The sequence below is a fragment of the Anolis carolinensis genome, chromosome 1 (genome assembly GCF_035594765.1).
Source record: "Anolis carolinensis isolate JA03-04 chromosome 1, rAnoCar3.1.pri, whole genome shotgun sequence".
In the NCBI taxonomy this organism is placed as follows: Eukaryota; Metazoa; Chordata; class Lepidosauria; order Squamata; family Dactyloidae; genus Anolis; species Anolis carolinensis.
The window spans coordinates 115,214,999-115,237,180 of NC_085841.1; the positions used below are offsets into that span (position 1 = coordinate 115,214,999).

The window sequence follows — 22,182 nt, forward strand, 5'->3', positions numbered from 1 at the left end:
CAAAAAGCAGGCACACTTTGTGCCTCATCACACTAGAGTAGACATGGGTAAACTTTAAACCGCTTAAGCGGCTGAGGGGGAAAAGGAAAGGGCCTGAGGTTGTGAGGAATGGTGGGAGTTGGAAGTCCAGAACACCTGGAGGGCCAAAGTTTGCCCATGTCTACACACACGCACCCTTCCAATCTGGCCCAGGAGCGAAGTTTGGGCGAGCGGAGACCGACGCAGGACAAAGGCCCCGTTTGGACACGTGACGGCGGGGACCGGGAGGAGGAGGAGGGCGCTTAAGAAGGGAGACGTCGGGCAAGGCGCCCCAGTCCTCGCCTGAGTGGCAGTGGAGGAGCAGGGGAAGGGAAGGGAGGAGAGGAGGAGACGGGCTGCAAACAAGCCAGGTGGGCGCGCTCGGTGGCGGCGGCGGCGGCGGAGGAGAAGAAGGCTTGATGGCGAGGGGCGGAGGAGGCTGCTTGGAGGAAAGGGGGAGCCACGCAGGAAGACGAAGAAGAGACCCTCTGCCTTCCCAGAACCCCTCCCCTCCGCGCCCCGCCTCCTCCTCTTCCTCCTCCTCCCTTGAAGCCTGAAGGTGGTCAGTGAGGGAGACCACGAGGCGCCCAGCAAAGGCAGGAGACAGAGGCGCGCTTGCCTTCTCCTCCTCCGCCTCCTCTTCTTCCTTTTCCTCCTCGTGTTCCTCCTCAGCCGGGGCCATGTGAAGGGACAAAGGTAAGCCAAAGCGGTGTCTTGGGGAAGGGGCGGTGGTGTCTTCTTCGCCTCGGTCAGCACACCCGCCGGCCTGACCTGCCTCCTGCGGGTCAAAAAAAGGACATGGGAGCCACGCGCGCCTTCCCTGGCCCGTTCCCACGAAGAAGAGCCTCCTTGTGAACCATTCAAGGTCCCCGCGACACCGAAGAGCCCAATCCCTGCCTTCCCGACGGTCCCTTTGGAGCCTCGCTCCCCAACACAGCGAGCCAAGTTGCTGCCAAGTTATCTCCACGGAGGGGCAATTAATGCGGGTCTATTCCCCGGGTGTTTTTTTTTTCCCTCGTGAGAAACTGCAAGTCGCATCTGATGTGAGAGAATCGGCCGTCTACAAGGACGTTGCCCAGGGGACGCCCGGATGTTTTGATGTTTTTACCATTCTTGTGGGAGGCTTCTCTCATGTCCCCGCATGGGGAGCTGGAACTGACAGAGGGAGCTCACCCGCTGTCCCCGGATTCGAACCTCGGAGCAATCCTGCCAGCAATAGAGTTTAACCTATTGTGCCATCCGGGGCTCCTATTCCTTGGTGGGTGGGTGGGTTTTTTAAATGTCTATTTTCCTTGAAGGGAGCTCTAATAATGGCTTGTGTATTATCTGCTCCCTCTCTGTGTTGCGCGCTTGTGTTTCTTCTAGATGGCCACCCCCTCAAAATGTTTTCTGTACACTAAATGCACATACATGGGTGCCTTGGGGTACTGTATCTTTTATTCAGGTAGAGGAGCAAAGGTAGGAAAAGTCAGGTCAGGTAGAGGAGGAGACCGCTCTGAGACCGCTGAGGTACTGAACAGAATCAATGGATCTCTCTGGTTTTGATCATAAGCCACAGTCAAGGTCCAGGATAAAACAGCACCGGATGAACAATATAACAATATGATTATCTGATTATCTGGCTTTGGATCTATGCATAATAGTTGTTTAATGTTTATATATGTTGTTTTAATGTTGTTCTAAATTGTTGCTTAATTGCTTTTAATTGTTTTGCTGTCTAGCCATGAAATAATGCCACCCATGTATGCCACTTGAGTCCCCTTCAGGGTGAAAAGGGCGGGATATAAATGTCATAATAAATAAACAAATAAACATCGGTGGTTGTTTGTTCCTGGAGCTGGGATGTATTACGAAGCTCTCCCAAGTTAAGGAGGAGTATAATGTTCCTTGAGTGATGCCAGAGGTGATCCCAATGAACAGCAATTAATTGGTGATTAAATGGGGAGACTGGATACTGACCCGAGACCTCAGTCTAGATTAGTTTTTTAATCATTGTTATCGGTGATGGCTCCTTAGTAGAAGCTGCCTGCCAAAGCACCACACCCCAAAAGCAACCCCACATTGGTGGGCGGCATCTACAGAAGCCATAGCTTTTCACCTGTATGATACATTGTATACCAATCTGCTTTCTTTCGTGAGTATGGATTGTGTGACCCAGAAGATAACAGGGCAGTGTGACTACATAATAAAGCAAGCAAGACTGAGAGGCTGTGAAATGTTTTTTCTCTCAATTTCATTACTCCTTTTAATGGATATAATTTTAATAAAAGGGGATGTGGGGTTTGAAAAGTGACAGCTTTCTCCAAATGAAAGACTGGTAGTTTCATGGTTAATAGGCATCCATTCTCCACACAGAAGCTCTCAGAGCAGCCAACCTTCCAGGTTCCCATAGGACTTTGTCTGACATAGAGGGTTTCATCTTTAATCCTAACCCTTTGGTGATTAATAATGGAAGACATTCTTATTGATTTTCCCTGTATTATCTCTTCTTCACCCCCATGCCGCCCACGCCCCAACCGCTATGGTTTTGAAGAGTAAGAAAGAAGCAACCCTGACTTCTTGTTTTCTTTTGTGTTTTGCTTTATCTTGGCTTATCCTCAGTACAGAGTTGTTCTGTCAAGCATCAGAGAAGCAAACCATAGAGCATTGTATGCCCTTTAAAACAGTTCAGGATCCAGTCCCATCTCCTTCTTTGGCACAATGTGGTGCCTTAAATACAGCAGTCGTGGAGCGAATAAATGATAGTGCTCAGTGTCAAGTATTTTGACAAGCAAACTCTTCTTTGGGAAGGTTTCTTGTCAAAAATATAAGCTAGTCTACAATAGAAGCATTCCCATGCGAGGAACATAACAAGTTTCCGATGGAATAATACTCTCTGACACCACTTTCCTCATCCTGATTGAATTTAAACTGTACAACAATGTTGGAGCATCAACATTAATGCATTTTCTTGAATAATACAATTATTTTTTTATTTTAAGAAAAGCAGAGCTTGTAATTGGTTTAATTGTACATTTATTTTCAAGAATCTAGATACACTGTGATAGACAAAATTCTCTCTGCTAGGATTATGAAACTTGTGAAGACATATTTGTAAAAAATTTAGAAGCAACAATAAGTATAAGGGCACCATTTTCCTCTCACTCGTTATGCACATTCTTTCAGAGTTATTGTTCTTTGCCTCAAAAAACCACTTCATCTCCATGTGTTATTTGTTATTTCAGTTTGTTATTTGGCCTGAAGAATCCGGCCCGAATAGCATGTTTTATCTTTAATAACCTTTAAGTCATAAGGTTGTTAATGCCGTGACAGGTAGCTGACTGTAATATATTATTTTTCACATTAAACGTACTAGAAACTGTAGATGAGGGGAAAGCTCATTAGAGTGGTGACAGCTCATATTGTGCAGCAACAGTAAAATAACTATATTACTTACTACTTACTTAGGTGATCCCTCATAGGCTGAGGACGATGGTAACTGTATATAGGATGAAAAGGATAAGTGTCTAATTAGTTTGAAGCCAAATGTAAACATGTTAAATTGCACTGACTTGAAATGAGTTAGTAGCAGTGGCACATATAGAGTTATCTCTCAGAATATATTAGAATGGTATGTAGAATGATTTCACTAAAATGATCTTAAGAATTTCTAAAACAAATAATTTCATTTCAGAACTAATGAAAAAGAGAGGCTGTCCACACATAGAAGAGCATCAGTTGTCTTGTAACAGCTCAGATAGATTGTGAAAAATATTGAGGGAAAATATTGTGAAAAATATTGGGTTATCCAAGATTTACAGATTAACTTGAAGTCCTAAAAACATGTTGGAGGTAAATTCATTGCTTTCAATGAATTGCATTGGATTGTTTTGCAACTTGCCTTGGAACTTTTTAGTAGTCCTTTACATAACTGTCTTGACTTGGTTGCATAAAGGACTTTCTTAAGTCCTTTATGTTAATACTTGACTAAATAGCTACTGTATTACAGACAAAGTTTACTTTTCATTTTTGAAATACAGATTTCTAGTTATCCAACTGATATTTTATATATGATTTCTGAAATGTCCTGATTTCATGTAATGACAGATCTTTGTTTAAGATCAAGCTGAAAATATCAATGTTGCTTCCATAATGAAGCTTTGAGGGCTTGTTCGCCTTTGCATTTAAGCAGACGAAACACTTGGATATAACAGACGATTATCTAGTTTCGACTATCATTTTAGAGAGTCTGTTTTGTCCTTCTCTGACTGCACAAGCCTACTTCATCTGCTCACTCCCACACATCTCACTAATTTCTTATGGGAGATTGGTGTCCTTTTTTTAATCTAAGAGATTCATGTTCTTTTCAGACAAACTGATTTCATGAATTTTCTCCAGCAAATCAATCAGACTACAGAGCATCTGTGGAATTCAATTTTGCCCTTTAGGTGTGCGCCTTTTTTCTTCCCTTTCATTATTAGTTTTAGAAATTGTTCGTTTTCAGACAGTGATGTTGTTGTGCCGTTCTCACACATTTCATTTTTTTTGCCATGTGTACAAATTGAAAACTTGGAATGCTTTTATTCCCTTTTCTCTCTTTTGTAAAATGGATATTGTATTGCCGACAACTGTTTTAAAATGTGTGTTACTAGCAATCCTCACACTGAGTTATGGATAGGTTCAAAAACTACAGATAGATACAGGTGCCAAGGAAAAATAGATTCTTTCAATTATAACAATACCATTCTTGTTTCTCTCTCTAATGGACTTCATGCCAGGTCCTTTATTCAAGTACAGCTTTGCAAATGTACTAAGGTAGGCCTAAAACTGCCTTATGCCATCAATGTGAAAGTAAGTTGTAGTAAGATATAACCTTTTTGTCCCTACACTGTTGATCAGTCTGAGCAACTTATGTTGCTAGGACTTATGAGTCTTTGAATGTGTACATACAATTACAGTTGTATAAGTCTCAACAGAACAACAAAATGCGAAGAGATGTTACTGATAATAGTAATCTGAGCCATCTGCTTCTAGAAATTTGTTTTATCAATTATTTTATCCAAAATATCTGCCGATTGGAAGACATGACAAAAATGTATCCCAAATTGTATTTATTGGGAAAGCTTTTCATAAAACTTACTCATTTAAATAGACAAAAAATACAGTTAGAAGGCTCAGTTACATTTCAGCTTCATGCATTTTCAAAGCAGGTTTTTATTATGTTTTATTCCTAGAAGTCAGCATGATCACACTAATGTTATATTTCAGTTTGTTATCATACTGCTAGGTATAGTGGAGAAGAAGACTGACATGCTTTTATTGAATGTTTTGGAAACTTCCAACAGTGCAGCGTATCATAAACTGCTGGTGGGGAAAGAAAAGCTATATTTTTTCTGAACTGTGGAAGGGTCAGGAACCTTGTCCTCTTCTGCACTTGATGTTTTCACATGTTGGTTACGAACAAATTAGATTGTTTCTTCCTCAAATTGATCATAAGCACCCAGCATTTGAGAGTAAAAGAGGTGATGCTTAGGATTTACAGGTTGCCTACAGAAGCAACCTTAGCTCTGTAGCTGTCATGTTTACTGCATTAGTCATCTTCACTAGAAAGATGGGAGTAGAAGGTGCTGATTAAGAAACACTACAAAAATCTATTTTAGTCCAGATGGAGTAGATTTTCACACCTGCATTTTAGGAAAGCTTGCAAAGTTTTTCTCCCCTTGATGACTATGTGAAATTAGTAAGGGATTGGTATTTTTAGCCATGTCTGTCTGTTTTCAACACAGTGTGCTAATAGGTTATATCTGCTTAGTATTACGTGAGATTTTTGTGCAGGGTATTGAGAGTCAATCTACTAGTGATCTCAGTGGAGCCCTCTCACCTTATTTTCTTCTAAGCTGACATGCATAGGGTAGTTTTTCTGTTATATATATTCTTTGGGTTAATTACTTACACTTCGATATGAAGTATTCTGACTTGTGCCATGAATTGCTTCAACATTTACTCAGGTATCAGTAATAGTGTGTGAGTGTGTGTGTGTGTGTGTATTTATATATTTATCATATGCTCTAGCTCATTGCTCAGCTAGGTATACATACTTTTTGTGTGCTTAGAAAAGATCTTGTGCATTTCTTTATCAAACAACAAAGCATTCTTTTAATGGAAAACTATCATGAAGTGGAGGAGTAAAGCTCTAAGATAATACATGTTTTGTCATTCTTAGCAGGATATTCTACATTTTTCCTTTTTGTATAAATATTTATTAATGCTTGAACAATCTGAGGTAGTACCTTAATATACCGTATTACTGTTTCAACAGTTACTAGTTTCCCTTAAGAATACCCTTTTAACTTGAATTCAGACTTATGGCGAGACTTAAAATGTATGCTGGGAAGGGTTCCTCACTTCATCTGATGATAAAAATGGTATATTTCGTGCAAAGCTGTTTTTCTTCTTGCCTGCAAGCCTTACATTATATCAATAATTTTCTCCATGGGTATAGACTTAAGGGCTAGTGTAAAAAATCTTGGCAGTTTTATTAATTGCCATCTGTACACTTTTACGCAAAACGGGCCATCTCCTTAAGACAGGGCTAAATCTATCCCTGTACCTTAGGTGCCATCTAAAACACATACACACACTCCACACACTTGTTGGATTACAAACAGAAGAAGTATGGAGAAGATTATATATGTAATAACATTTGTCGGTGAACAGTGGCAAGGTGATGGCATCTTGACATGCGCTTTCCACCTCTCAAGGGACCAGATACTAGTTTGTGTCTGTGTAACTTTTAGATAAGAGTGTGATTTTGTGTGCTAGTTTACCTCCTAAATATACGTTTGTGTATTTTATACACACAGACAATTCAGCTACTGAATTTTTTTACCCTCACACATAGGCTGTCTGTAAAACCATGTAACATCATCATTTTCCCTCATCAGTAGTTATATACATTCAAGTCCGTTCTTTCCCTCCCCCCCCCCGATCCTGACCATGTCTGTCTCTCTAAGCTATTTATTTGTGTTGTTGTTAATGAACCTATTTGTAGACCTCTGATAAAACCAATTTGCATTTGTTTGATTTAATACTTCCAACATTTTTATCTTGAAAATGCTTTGAGAACGGTATTCTTACAAAAAACACTTCTATGTCAAATATGATGAGGAAACCAATGATAAATGTGGTAGTTTTGTTATCCGTTTATATGACATGTGTTGATCATTCTGCAAAAGCAAATTTATGGAAAATAAAAATATTTATTCAGCCCTTTTAACCTCAGTGAGATGTTTTTGGTTTTTTCCCCAGGGAGAAAAATAAGGAAATGTCTAGGCTATTGTTACCCAAATTATCTGAAGAATTATAGATCGAAGAAGAGAATTTCATTTCCTCCCTGTTTCCTTTATGATCTTGGTCTTGCATTTCTCTCTATTACCTTATCATCATCCCTCATGCTGACTTTCCCTTTCCTCTCACATCCACAGATTCATAAATCCATTCATCGCTTCATCTGCAACATATCCTTAGGCCTCTAGCATCTCATTTCTACTGTCTGATAAAATTTTTATCCATACTCCCATCATTATTGTCTAGCAGAAGAACATTTTCACAGTTGCATATATGAATAAAAAACACATTAGTTTATTATGGCTTCTCTCAACCTTTAACTGGTAAGCAACTAATCTGGGTCAAATGCATCATTTGCATCGTTATTTCGAGATCTGAGATAGGTAAAAGGTAGGTCTACCTCACTCACTGCATGGCTGAATTATGAAATCCACTACTACAAGAGGTAGCGATTGATTGGGTCAGATCTTGAGCAGCCTCCACCCACATGAATCTTTTTCAGAGAACAAACAGTAGCCTTTTCAGTCAGATAGCCAAGAGAAACAGACTGGGTCAAGGGACTTACAAACTGTCCCAGGAAACCCTGGGATCTCCAGGGAAGATTTACACATGCTCCTGCCCGCATCCAGAGGTAGAAGAGGCAACAGAGCCTCTTTCCATCAACAGAGAATGCTGTCTTGTAATGATATGGGCTAGGCTTGCAGTTATGTGAAGGAGTGTTCACTTGAAAAGAAGACCTCATTGGTAATGGACTCCTCAAGAGCAAGGCCCTTTTGTCTGCATCCCACCTCTATGAATGCCTGCAATAGCTTGCAGCTGAGCCCACGGTAGGATTCTTAGAATGCAGTCTTTTAAAGGCTCCCCCTCTCAGGCAGCGAGGATTGCTGAGAAATGCTGTTCACCGTAGTTGTAATCTCCCTGACTGTCTTTCCGTTGCTTTACTGGCCCATTTTTGCTAGATCCTGGACTGGGTTCATCTCTTTAGTGTGCGCTAGCAAAGATATCAACTTTCTGCTTGTGCCCTGCTAGTCTAGACTCATTGATCATCTTGATGTTCTTTCCAGTGCTAATCTAGCCTTGGCTTGAAATAGAACAGATGAAATAATGAAGTATAGGACTGTCCATGGACTAATCATAAATGCCAGTTACCAGGGAACATAAGAGGGTTATGTGCATGTCTTGCTTTATCTTCAGGACATGTTATCTGCCTCTATGGGAACAGAAGACTACTCGATAAACCTTTAGTCTGATCCACTATACCTCCTCTCAGCTTCTTTATTTGTTCTTGTTATGCACCTATATGTTGATTCTGACTTATGGTGATGCTGTTCTTGGGTATTCTTTGCAAGGTGTTGCCATCTGAGTCTGGGAGGATGTGACTTGCCCAAGAACACTCAGTGGATTTCTATGGTCGAATATGGATTTGATATCCGTCATGGGAGGTTTCAACTGTCCTGATATTTGTTGGAGGTCAAACTCTGCCAAGAATTTCAAGTCAGAAAATTCCACACTTGCATTGCAGGCATTTTATTGTCCAGAAGCTGGAAGAGGCAACAAGGAGGTAATCTATTTTAGATCTGATCCTAACCAAGATCTGATAACCTGGTTAATGGTGCAGAATTATTCTCCAGTTTGCCATACAGCGGAAAGGGGGAAATCAAGCATAGATATACATTCTAGACTTTACAAAAGTTAATTTCAACTTGTACGCAGAACACATCATGCGACATGCGGGGCTTGAGGAATCCAAGACCAGAGTTAAAATTTCGGGAAGAAACATTAACAACCTTAGGTATGCAGATGATACCACTCTGATGGCTGAAAGTGAGGAAGAGCTGAGGAGCCTTATAACCAAGGTGAAAGAAGAAAGTGCAAAAGCTGGGTTGCAGTTAAACGTCAAGAAAACCAAGATCATGGCAACTACACCTATTGATAACTGGCAAATAGGAGAAAACGTGGAGGCAATGACAGACTTTATATTTCTAGGTGCAAAGATCACTGCAGATGCAGACTGCAGCCAGGAAATCAGAAGACGTTTACTTCTTGGGAAGAGAGCAATGGCCAACCTTGACAAAATAGTGAAGAGCAGAGACATCACACTGGCAACGAAGGTCCGCATAGTGAAAGCAATAGTATTCCCCATAGTAACCTATGGATGCGAGAACTGGACCATAAGGAGCGAAGGAAGATAGACGCTTTTGAACTTTGGTGCTGGAGGAAAATCCTGAGAGTGCCTTGGACTGCAAGAAGATCCAACCAGTCCATACTCCAGGAAATAATGCCTGGCTGCTCACTGAAGGAAAAGATATTAGAGGCAAAGCTGAAGTATTTTGGCCACATCATGAGGAAACAGGAAAGCTTGGAAAAGATCACGATGCTGGGGAAAATGGAAGGAAAAAGGCAGAGAGGCCGATCAAGGGCAAGATGGATGGACGGTATCCTTGAAGTGACTGGCTTGACCTTGAAGGAACTGGGGGTGGTGACGGCCAACAGGGTGCTCTGGCATGGACTGGTCCATGAGGTCACGAAGAGTCGGAGACGACTAAACGACTGAGCAGCAGCAGCAATTTCAGTAAACTTAGGGGAAAACTGTATGAGACCCCATGGTCAGGAATCCTGAAAGACAAGGAGTTAATGATGGATGAGAGTGAGATATTGAAGACACAATTTCAAATAGTTCCAATGATGGGGAAAATGAGAGGCATCTCAAGAAACCACAATAGCTATTTAAAGAACTTTCAGTGGAGTTAAGATATAAAATGGACATATACAAGACATGGAAAAAGGATAAAATTGCCAAAGAGGCATTTAAAATAATAACCAACATGTGTAGAGAGAAAGAAAAGCTTAAGCTACTAATGAACTCAGGTTTGCTAGATAGGTTTTCCACAGCAAAAGAAAAACCAGGAAATGGTAGGGCTACTATGTAGAGAGGATGTCAAGATGCTGACAGTGGACAGGAAGAATGTGTTGTTGAAGGCTTTCATGGCTGAGATCACAGGGTTGTGTTTTCTGGGCTGTATGGCCATGTTCCAGAAGTATTCTCTCCTGACGCTTCGCCCACATCTATGGTAGGCATCCTCAGAGGGTGTGAGGTATATGTGTTATACCTCACAACCTCTAAGGATGCCTGCCATAGATGTGGGCGAAACGTCAGGAGAGAATACTTCTGGAACATGGCCGTACATCTAGGAAAACACAGGACAGGAAGAACTTCCTGATGGCAAGAGCTGTTCAGCAGTGGAATACATTGCCTGTGGTGGAGTCTCTGGAGGTTTTTAAATAGAGACTAGATGGCCATATATCAAGAGTGCTTTCCTGTGTGGCAGGGATTGGACTAGATGGCTCTTGTGATCTTTTGATTCTATGATTCTGCAAACCTGTTGACTTGGACTCCTAGCCTAATACTCAAACTTTCGTATACCCTCCTTGTTTTACTATAAGATCTGTACTTTAGGATTTTAATATTTGTAAGATACAAGCACTTGGGATAGAATATAGTTTAAATCTAAATAAATAAATGTGAAATGTCTTCCCAAAACTTCAAACACTCTGTATGTTTTGCAGGTTACAAACACTCTGTGTTTTTTCCAATTGCTCTTTAAAAATTCTTCCATTGAGCCTTCTTTAAGCCATCTCAAGCATCTTTCTTTTTTCCTCTTCTCCTTGGTTATAACTTTACAGCTGTTGGATTAAATTCCATCTATAGCCAGTCACTGTCTCATTAGCCTTTATTTTCATTTTAGCAGGGGATTCTTTTTCTTTTTACATTCTGTTGTTTCTTTCCCCTCTCTTCTACACTACCATACCAATCCTACACAGGGATACTCTCACATCACAGGAAGAAATATAAAGTGTTGAGATTCCTCTTAACACAGTCATATCACTAGTTGCATATTAGACTTGCATGGCACTGAATATTCCTTTGAAACTATTTCAGCAGTTCTTCTCTGGTAATATTCTGTATCAAAACATATCTGTGAAAGTTAAAAGGGATACATCATCATTGGAATTCTGAAAAACTTTAATTCTTCAGTAGAACTTTTTGTCGATATATATATATATATATCGACAAAAAGTTCTACTGAAGAATTAAAGTTACTCAGTTTCAGAATTCCAATGATGATGTATCCCTTTATATATATATAGGAGTGCACCATTACCCAATGTGGTACTTGAGTAAAAATGATATTTTTGTCAATATTAAAGCCAAATATGTTCCCTCATTTGTTATTTTGAAATTTCTGTATCCCAAATGGATATGAAATACAACAGGGAATATTTATGCTGAACATAGAGCACATCATTGCATTTAGGAACATCTATTTTGGGGGTCTACTGAAAATGGAATTGCTTGATAGTTTTACCAAAAGTGTTTTTGTTTGCACATACAGATTACTTCTGGAAATAAGTTTTACAGTTTTGATTTTAGTACACTTGTAGGAAATGTCATCATTTATATCCCTCCTTTTTACCAGAACTATATATATTATAGATATATTAAAGACACTTTGAAATGGTTAGTCATAGCTTTTAAGTCAGAGGCAAAGCAAAAAATAGCTAAAGGTTGACACTGCACTGTAAGGCTGAGGTTAACACTTCACTGAGAGATTGATACTGGATTTTTGAAACTCTGCTTTTTCGGTAACCATAAAGAGATCTTTTCTAATAAACATGAGGACATTGCTTAGCAATGTTGCTGTCATTCATTTTGTGTTTTCATTTGTACACCTATGATCACACTAACAGCTTCAAGCTAGATTCTGTGTGGGCTTCAAGGTGGGCTTTATGGAAAATACACCTGCAAAGTTATCATTTTATGGTTATCACTCTTTTGCAATTTTTGCCCAATGTGGTGTCATGGTTTGAGCTTTGGGCTAAGACTCTGGAGATCAGGGTAGGAATCCCTGTTTGGCCTTAGAAACCCACTGTGCAAGTCATGCTGTTTCATAATCTCAGAGGAAGGCTAAGGCAAACTTCCTCTGAACAAATTTGCCAGGAAAACTGCATGATAGGTTTACCTTAGGGTCTCCATAAGTCAGAAATGACTTGAAAGCAGAGAACCATAGCACAATTAAATTCATTAATTGAACTGTGAGAGTTGAAAATGAGAGTAACAAATTCACTCCCCCCCCCCCCCCGTGTCAGGAGCAACTTGAGTCGCTTCTGGAGTGAGAGAATTGGCCGTCTGCAAGGACGTTGCCCAGGGGACGCCCAGGTGTTTTTGATGTTTTTACCATCCTTGTGGGAGACTTCTCTCATGTCCCCGCATGGAGCTGGAGCTGGTAGAGGGAGCTCATCCGCACTCTTCCTGGGTGGGATTCGAACCTGGCAGCTTTCAGGTCAGCAACCCAACCTTCAAGTCATGAGGCTTTAGTCCACTATACCATCGGGGGCTCCTAATTCACTTGTTGAGTGAGGAGAGTTATAAGCAACATGCTTGGTGCTGCTTGAAACAAGCATCGTTACGAAGGCACATATCAAATCATTCTGTCCTTCAGTTAGAGTTACTGGGATGGATTTTAAAAATAATTATTTACACTGTTACTGCCTCTATTTTAAATTACTTTAATGGATTAGTAGATTTGCTGTGCTGCATTGGAAAATGCCTTAAATTGTTGAGGGTTTTAAAAAGGTTTTTCAGTATTAAACCAGTTTATTTCTAATGTTATTTGAAGTCTCAATTTTCTGGGAAAGCCAACCAGGAAAGTTTTGGGGTTGAGGGGGGGTGGTATTGTTTTGTTTTTTGCCCCCAAAGGCTGCTTTGGAATACACTTCAGATAAACAATCCATGATGGTTGGATCATGGCTTCAGAGTGTAGAAGTCTAATATTTAGGAGGCAGCCTAATAAGAGACTTATATGGATCCCTAGAAGAATGGAAACCTATGATTGGAGAGAATGGTGGTACTGCCAGTTTATTTATTTATTTATTTGCCCCATTTATACCCTGCCTTTTTCACCCCAAAGGGGACTCAAGGCGGCTTACACATGGCACAATTCGATGCCCCAAACACATATAAAATCAAAGCTTAAAACATTAAATATTTTTAAAAATTTAGACATAACATTTAAACATTACAACAGTTAAAAATCACACCAACCAAAACATTGTGGTCTAAAGCCATTCCAAGGTAATTGTACATTTTAGACATCCATTCTTGCACTGCACAGTTATCCAAAAGCTTGATCCCAGAGCCAGGTCTTCACTTTCCTTCTGAAGGCCAAAAGGGAGGGAGCTGACCTTACATCGCTGGGGAGGGAGTTCATCTGGCCTTTAGCTTTTTTGTCATGGAAAATCTCTGTTTCCACTTAGAAAATATTACACTGATTACAGTCACTCCATCTAGTGTTGGATAACTCTATTAAATTTGGACTAAAAGCCAAAGCTGACCAAAAGACCATCTGCACTGCAGATTTATAGATGATGACACCAATTTAACTGCCATGGGCTCCATCCTATGGAGTCATGGGATTTGAAGGGTAAATATCTTACAAAACTACGAATCCAAGAATTCTGTATCTTTGAGTCACGGTAGTTAATGAGATGTCAGATGGCTCTTAACTCTGGAGTGTTGGTACAGCCCAACTGTTTCACTGACATGAAAGCCACCCATTGCCACTTGTGATGTGGTTGGAGCTACTACTTTGGGAACCAGCATCTTAAAATGGCAATTTCATTTGAATTAGCCATGAAGTTCACCCAAGTTAAAGTGGGTTGGTCATTGAAATGTTATCACCACCATCAGGAGCTGCTTTAAAAAAAATCTAGGCTTGTGAATAGATGGTCTAGAAAGGCTCACAGAAGTAGTAGCCTATTAAGTCAGATCCATACAGATGGATTTTAATAAAATGTAAATGTATATATGATTAAAAGTAGACCCTAGAGAGACCTGCATAACATGTGGCCCTGAGGATTTGTTGCAGCCTTCAGAGGCCCTGAGCCTAAGCCTTAGAGAGAGAGGTCACATGTAATACTACAGCAGAGTAGCCATTAGAGCCCACCTTTTTCCCTCCGAATTTTTTTACCTCTATTTGTTTTTCTATGTGCCAAAGTTACCAAACTAACCTGTAGTAAGGGGGCATCACCAGTCAGGATGCTGGAAGTGCTGGTCTCCATTGGAGGTTGTTGGACTAGGTTAAAGTAATGGGGAGCAGGAATGAAATTTTAAGGCGTATTGGATCTTTTTTCAGGGGGATGGAATTTTGGGTTCTAGGTTATGTTAAAATGTACCTTTAGATGGCTGTTTTAGAGGCAGGGGGAAGGTGATAAACAAGAAGTGCCTCAGTTCTTGCCTTTGCTGCTCTTCCTTTTTCTTTGCTTCTGAGTTGCCTCATCAGCTCCTTCTCATCCGGTGGCAAAACCACTAACTCCGCACTGCTCATTTTCCCCACGTGTGAGGGAGAAACTTAGATTCACCATAAAGTTGTTGCAGGATCTTCATGATGAAGCTATGTTTTTCTCTCACAAGTGAGGGAAAAGAGTCATGTGGAGTTGGCGGTTTTTCCTTCCGGAGGAGAAGGAGACAAGGGAGGCAACTCAGAGGCAAAGAGAAAGGAAGAGCAGTGGAGGCAAGCACTGAGGCGCTTCTTCTTTCCCTCAGAAAAGGACTGCAGCTTGCCACCATGCTGAAGGGAGGTGGGGAAATCAAGACTAATCAACTTTGCTGCTTGCTCTGAGGGAAAGGCACCTTCTCATAAACCCTGAATGAGGCGCTAAAAACCTGTCTGCTGCTCAAAAAGGTTTAGTCTATTTAATTTCAGCTCCCTACTACTGCTAAGCTGTGCAGGCCTGCCCTAGAGTAAAGCAAGGCAACATTCAGCCTGTGAAGTGAACTGGATGGATCACTATGAATTGCTCATAGATCTATAGCAGATAATGGCTTATCAGGTCGCATCATGCTCAGCACTGCATGTGCCTCTCATAACGGCAACAGGAGAAACGAGTAGGAGTTAAAGGACTCAATTGAGTCCTGGGGAGATTTGCTCTGGTGCAGTGGATTGTGCCCTAGATTTCTGAAAGAGAGATTTCCTGTTGCAGAACAGCTGTTACTGTAGAGCTGGTTTCAATTGATTTCCAGGGCAAAGCAGACAGGAACCAAAAGAACATACAGTTCTAGACTATTTATCCTGTCGAGAAGCTATCTTAATAGTTAAAATAAAGTGGAAATTGCAGTGAAGACAAGTATCATTTTGGGGAGGGGGAATGCATAAAATACATTTAAATGTAAGGTGAGCTGGAATGATAAAAGACAAATAACATTTTGAGGAGGGGAGGGTTGCATAAAATACATTTAAATTTAAGGTGAGCTGTAATATCTAATATTAAATGCATGGGAGAGTTACTGAGTAAATTGGAAACGCTAAGCCTAAGGGATAGGTGACCATGATAGTCAGAAATGAGAGAGTAGAGAGAGAGTACAACAACTTCCATTATCCCCAGCCAGCATAGCAAACCGAAGCCGGTCATGGAAATGGCATTGATTTATATTTGTAGGAAGGCAGAAAGGTAAATAAATTGGAAATTTCAATAGAATATATATAGAATCATTATGGACTGAAATTCCAGGCCAAAAAGTTAACATAGTACTAGGGACAAATTTTTGCCTTTCTCATGCTAGCTCAACTGATGATACTTAGTATACAGGGAAATTTGGATAGCCAAAAGAGTAGCCATAATAGGAATTGTATGCTTTATGATTGAGGAGTTCAGTCTTGGTTACCCAGAGCTCCTAAGAAAAAAAATTGAAAGAAAAGTATGTATGGACAATTTATTAAAGCAAAGGAGAATAATAAATGTATACTTTTAACAAAAGAGAAAGTTTAATACAAGAATTCTTAAAATGATGTAGCCATAAATGAATTTGCTTCTAGCATGAACAGTGAAGGAACCAACAGTTTGTGGAGGAAAACAAGTGAAGATGGAGAGAAATAACATGCAAACACTTTAAAACTCCAAAAATCTCCCTCTAAACATTTTCTTCCTGTCATAAATCACTTGTATTCAAAAACTCATGATGAAATTGTTTAGCAGATTCAAGACAAAAAAATGACATATTTATTGCCTCACTGCAATATTAGTTTATTGGATTTGTTATCAGAAGATGTGAATATGACATTAATTAACTTTAGATGAATTTTATTGAAAGAAGTAGATAAGTTGGGTTTAGACTAATCATTAGGGTTTCTTCATCTTCACTTATTTGGTGTCCTCCACAAACTGGTGGGTCTCTCATTGTTCGTCCCATTGCAAAGGGATTCTTAATTCTTTTAAAAATACAACTGTTTGTGACTTCCTTCTTTAGTCCTGGGTAATGCAAGTCTCATTGATTTTACAGGATCTAAAATGTTCCTAACCTACAGCTAAATCCAATGTTAGACCCAATTAGAGTAGACTCATTAAATAACACGAGAACCTAACTTATTTTGTTAGTTCTGAATAGAGTAAACCCATTAAACCAATCAGATGTAACTACATGTTGAGTTGCCATTCAATAATTGATTGAAAAGGTTTACTATAGAGTACACTCATTCAGTACATTGGGAACTGTACTCATCAGTTATGTGAGTTCCACTGATTTAATGTGTGTCCGCTATTTGGAAACAGCAATGGGATTCATCTTGTAGTGTAGATCCTGCCAACTGAAAACAAACTGAAAGTGGCTGTTAGCCTCAATGTAGTCTCTTTGTTCAGGAACACTAAAATTCCACCGCAGGGCTTGGGAAAGTTGTCATGAGTTTGGCCATGTTGCTTGGGAAAGTTTTGGAACTATAATCCAGATGCAAAAAGAGAAAACTTTTCCAAGCTCTTCTGTATTCTTGAAGGTGGAACTAACCAACGGGGTGTCAGCCACTGAAACAGGCAGCTGGCTTGGATCCAGAAGCAATCTTCCACAGGTGAAGGAGTTCTACGTGTAGAAGTTTTCTCTGCCTGTTATGGGAGAATCCTTCCCATTTCATCTGGGGATACTATACACCCCATTCTTCAACATCTCAGGATGCTCTGTGGAGTATGAAATATAGGAACTAGAGTACCTGTGATGGGGAGCATGGGAAGGGAAAGACCACCTCTTCTAACCCACCTCAGTTTGGATCTAACCCTCAATGTTTAGCATTGCAAATTGAAATCATGTTCTTAATTGCCATGAAATAGATGGCAACACATGGCAACACAATGAATGAAAGACACCCCACCCCCAGGCAATTTTTGGTCATCAACAGCCCTACTTAAATCTTGCAAAACCAGTACTGTGGCTTCTTTGGGTAAGTCTGTCCACCTGTGATATGATCTTCCTCTTTTCCTACTGCCTTCCAATTTATCAAGAATAATTGTATTTTCTAATGAGTTATGTCTTCTCTTGATCTGTCCAAAATCTCAGTTTAATCATTTCACTGTTTAGAGGCCCCATTTACACTGCCCTATATCCCAGGATCTGATCCCAGATTATCTGCTTTGAACTAGATTATTTGAGTCTATGGTACCAGATAATCTGGGATAAACATATAAACTGGGATTAGATCCTGGGATATAGGGCAGTGTAGATGCAGCCAGAGAGAGTTCCAGTTTGATTTGCTCTAGGATCCATTTATTGGTCATTTTGGCTATCTATTGTATCCACAGAACCATGGAGTTGATTTCTCCTCCATCAGCTTTTTTCATTGTCCAGCTTTCACAAGCATGCATAGAAATCAGAAATATGATGGCATGGCTAATTGTTACCCTTGTATTGAATGATACAATAAGCCATGACTTGGAAACAAATCCAGACCAGTATTCACCATAGTTTCCCACTTTAGACATCACTGGAAGCAATTTTTTAACTGTGTGACTCTGACTGAGGGAGATGAGGAAGGGAGGAGATGAGAAGAAGAATGAGCCTGCAACATGTTTCCTCTCTAAGCTTGGTTGCTTTAGTTTTGTTTTTTAAGGCTATGCATGCTCACCTTCCCTTGTTTGTTTGTTTGGAAAGTAAAACAGGTGTTGAGTGTTCCCCTTTCTGGTTGCCATTCATTTTAGAAAGTAATAATCTAGTATCTCTGGTACTGAATCATGCCAACAGAAGCATCACATCTATCAAAAATAATTGTTTGGAGAGTGGGTAAATCATATTAAAGGGGGCCAAGACAAGTGGGACCTATTCCAGTGAATCATCAATCTAGAAATACCTTCATTGGTTATCAAAATCTCAAAGTGTATATGCCTAATTTGTATAAATAAACCTCCAATGAAATGCCTTTCACTATAATTTGAATGATTTGTTTTGATTCGGCTTTAATAAATTTCCACTGCTGTTTTAATAGGTGCCTTTTTCAACATTGTCAGTGATTTGCAATAATGATATTCCCAGCAGCAAACAAAATTAATGTCGGCAGCATCCCCAAAGTCTAAACTAATGAACTCCTGGTACTTTCAAAGAAAATTTTCTCTGCAGTACAGTGCCCTAAAAATTACTTTAATAAGTTAAATGCAAAAATATGGTGTTGAGGAAGGATCATTGAAATGCAATATGGGATTTGCCTGTCATGATCCCATTAACCATGGAGCTGGCAGAGCATATGCATACAGAGTAGTATTTTGCTAAACTCTGGATGGGAACTTTAAAAAATAAAGTAGGGAATCTGGAGGCTTTATTTGTTTTAAACATGGACACAATTTTAGCAAATGTTTATCCTTTAAAGACAGTGAAATTGTATTTAACCTGAGTTCACTGACAAATTATATTCACTGCAGCTTTGTTGCTGATTTTTTAAACATAATGAAAATGTGGAATTTTTTTTATTTCTAACCCTGTCTGCTACTGAATGATTTAAATAGTAATCTCTTCTATTGTAGAAACAAGTCTAGACAAAGTTAAGTAAACAGTTAACTTATATAAAATGTTAAAACATCTTGTAAAACACTCCCCTGTATTATGAATGAGGAAGACTGTGCACATGGGGTGATTACCCAGTGACCTAAATTGTTTAGTAGCATTTTTGTACTCTCTTAAAAATGAGCACATTTCAATTTAGGATTGACTCTATGTTAAATTTTAGGAAATAAATTTGAGTTGTCAGTGTGCTTTATGAGAGCAATTAAAGTGGTCCTTTAGGCTCTGCACAATTTCCAGAAATCATGGATCATTGTGCCCCATATTAGTAAAAGGCAGTGAAACGAATGAGGATGTGCTGAAACCACCATTTAATAATATGGGACATAATTGTCTGCCTTTCTTCATATCCACAATGGGTACCAGAATCTTGCAAATACGTTAGGCCCACTGTATGAACATTTGTGCATGCTACATTGATTACACATTTATCATCACATATCTTCAGAAATGTTCTTAGGCTGCATTCTTACATCAGCTTAACTCAAAAGAAACTCCCATTGAATGCAGTGGACTTCTGAGTGTGAGACTGGTTTGTGCTGTACATTTTAGGAACATAGCACTCTTTTTTGCACAATCCGGAGTTTGTGCAGATCTGTACTATATTATGTTTGTGATAGTGAAATGGATTGACTGAGTTGGTGTTGTGCCATTGAATGTTCATAAATAATCCAACTTATGAGGATTCAAAGCTGCTAAATTTAATTCTATCAAATGCAAAACAACTTTTATAATATTAAACAATATTCACAGTATAATAAATATGCAGATTTCCTAAAAAATAATCATTTTAATGATGTAAACTGAGCCAATAGTTCTCATTATAAAGCATTTGAAAAGCATATACAGTAGAGTCTCACTTATCCAAGCCATTTTTGTATTCAATGTTTTCAATATATCATGATATTTGGTACTAAATTCCTAAATACAGTAATTACAACATAACATTACTGTGTATTGAACTATTTTCTGTCAAATTTGTTGTATAACATGATGTTTTGGTGCTTAATTTGTAAAATCATAACCTAATTTGATGTTTAATAGGCTTTTCCTTAATCCCTCCTTATTATCCAAGATATTTGCTTATCCAACCTTTTGCCGGCCCGTTTAGCTTGGATAAGTGAGATTCTACTGTACCTCCTATACTTGATATAATAAGGCTGTCATCCTTTACTGACTTACAGGTGAATGAGCCTCATTGAACTATAAATCCTTCTAATTTATAGGATTGCATTGTTAACTTTATTTTAAAAGACAAAATATCAACCTTGTTTTGATGAGCTAGTGCTGAAACAAAGGTAAGTACTTCATGTTCCGCATTGCCAGCACTGCTGCTTTCTACCTTAGTTTTTAAAGAATTCTCCATAAAATCAACTGTCATCTTGCACAGATATAAAAATACATTTTTTTCTGTCAAAATGCCACATGGTGATATTTTATTCCAACCATTCTCCAGATGTAGTCTCATTATTTTTGGTAATTGGCACAAAGGATATTTCTTCCATCGCTTCTATACACAAAAATGATTTTAAAGTTTGCACTGGGATCACACTAAGAAAGTTGGCATGAAGGTTCTTTTATGAGAGGCAGTTGCCAAAATAGCTGGAATTAAATTTTGAGAGTCTAGAGAAATGCAGGTCCATGATGTGTGACCCTAAGGACGAAGAGATCCAGGGTCCAACCAAACATAACTTTTCAATGCACCTTTTATGTGCTTTTAAATTGCTGGTGTAGATAGTGTCATGGTTTGAACATTGGACTTTGGATCTGGAAAACAGGGTTGAATACTTGCTTGGCCATTAAAACCCAAAGGTGTGACCTTGAGCAACTCACACTGGGTGAATTCTACACTATAGAACCATTTTAACTGCCTTGGCTCAATGCTGTGGAATTATAAGAATCCACAATTCCTAACAGCTTACCGGCTGTTATGGGAGTTGAAGTCCAAAACACCTAGAAGGCTGAAGTTTGCCCATGCCTGGTATAGATTCACCACTGTCTCAGCCTCAGAGGAAGGCAAAGGACCCCCCCCCCCCTTTAACAAATCTTGCCAAGAAAATATGATAAGGATATGACATAGGGTCACCATAAAGTGAAAATGACTTGGAAGGTACACAACAAAACATTCTATAAAATTTTTATATTGTTTTGATCTTAAATTTTGTATGCTTTAGTTATATGTGATTTTTACTTGAGTGTTTTAGTCCTGTAAAATTCATTGGGTCTTTGGAGAAGTGCAAGTTATAAATAAAATGATGGACTGACCTTTAAAAAGTTGCATAGAATTACTATTTTCATTTTGAGGGAAAAGGAGCTGGGGAGAAGTGTTCATATAGTAAACAAATCTGCTTCTTGTAGCTGTGATCACAGTCCGAAGGCAAAAACATCTCACAATAAAAAAGAGGTAGAAAACACAATAAAAATACAGTGACATTTACAACAGCACTTTTAAATCTCCAATTTTAAACAACAGAACCACAACACAAGAAGCTTGCCTTCCCTAAAAATAGCTAAGGAATCACTACCAATATCAGTTAGATGTCTGTTTCAAAGTAACACTTATAGAGAATGTGTTTCTCCTTCCTGTAGCCAAAAGGAAATCTATACTCGTGTATATTTACATATGATGCTTTAATGTGCAATCGCTCTGCATTCTTCATCAAATTTTGCTGTTGTTGGCAATGAGCCTATATACTTACAGGCCCTTAACCTCTCTTCCTGCAGTGTTCACCAGCCTCTTTTACTTGTAGATAGACATGAGTTGGGTTCTTGCTTATTCAAGTTCCATTCTGCAAATTCAGTTTGAAAAGTTTTTTTCCTGTAAGCTTGGGAATTGCCATCTCAGTATTCTAGGAGGTTGCTATGCCTCTTTGTTCTCACACATGGCCTGGCTCTTTGATCGACCTTAATCCTTTCACAGATCTCTTAAAATAACAAAAGCCTGGATCCATAACCTGATAGCTAGTACG

The 22,182-nt window shown here is 39.3% G+C and overlaps 1 protein-coding gene across 1 annotated transcript in view; it reads left to right on the forward strand.

The window, feature by feature from the left end:
• Nucleotides 1–276: 276 nt before the first annotated feature.
• Nucleotides 277–22,182, forward strand: part of cnr1 (cannabinoid receptor 1) — a 39,015-nt gene continuing 17,109 nt past the window's right edge. Inside the window, exon 1 of the mRNA XM_008119545.3 lies at nt 277–714. The gene's annotated coding sequence lies outside the window, so the exon portion shown is untranslated. The remainder of the gene's footprint in view (nt 715–22,182) is intronic.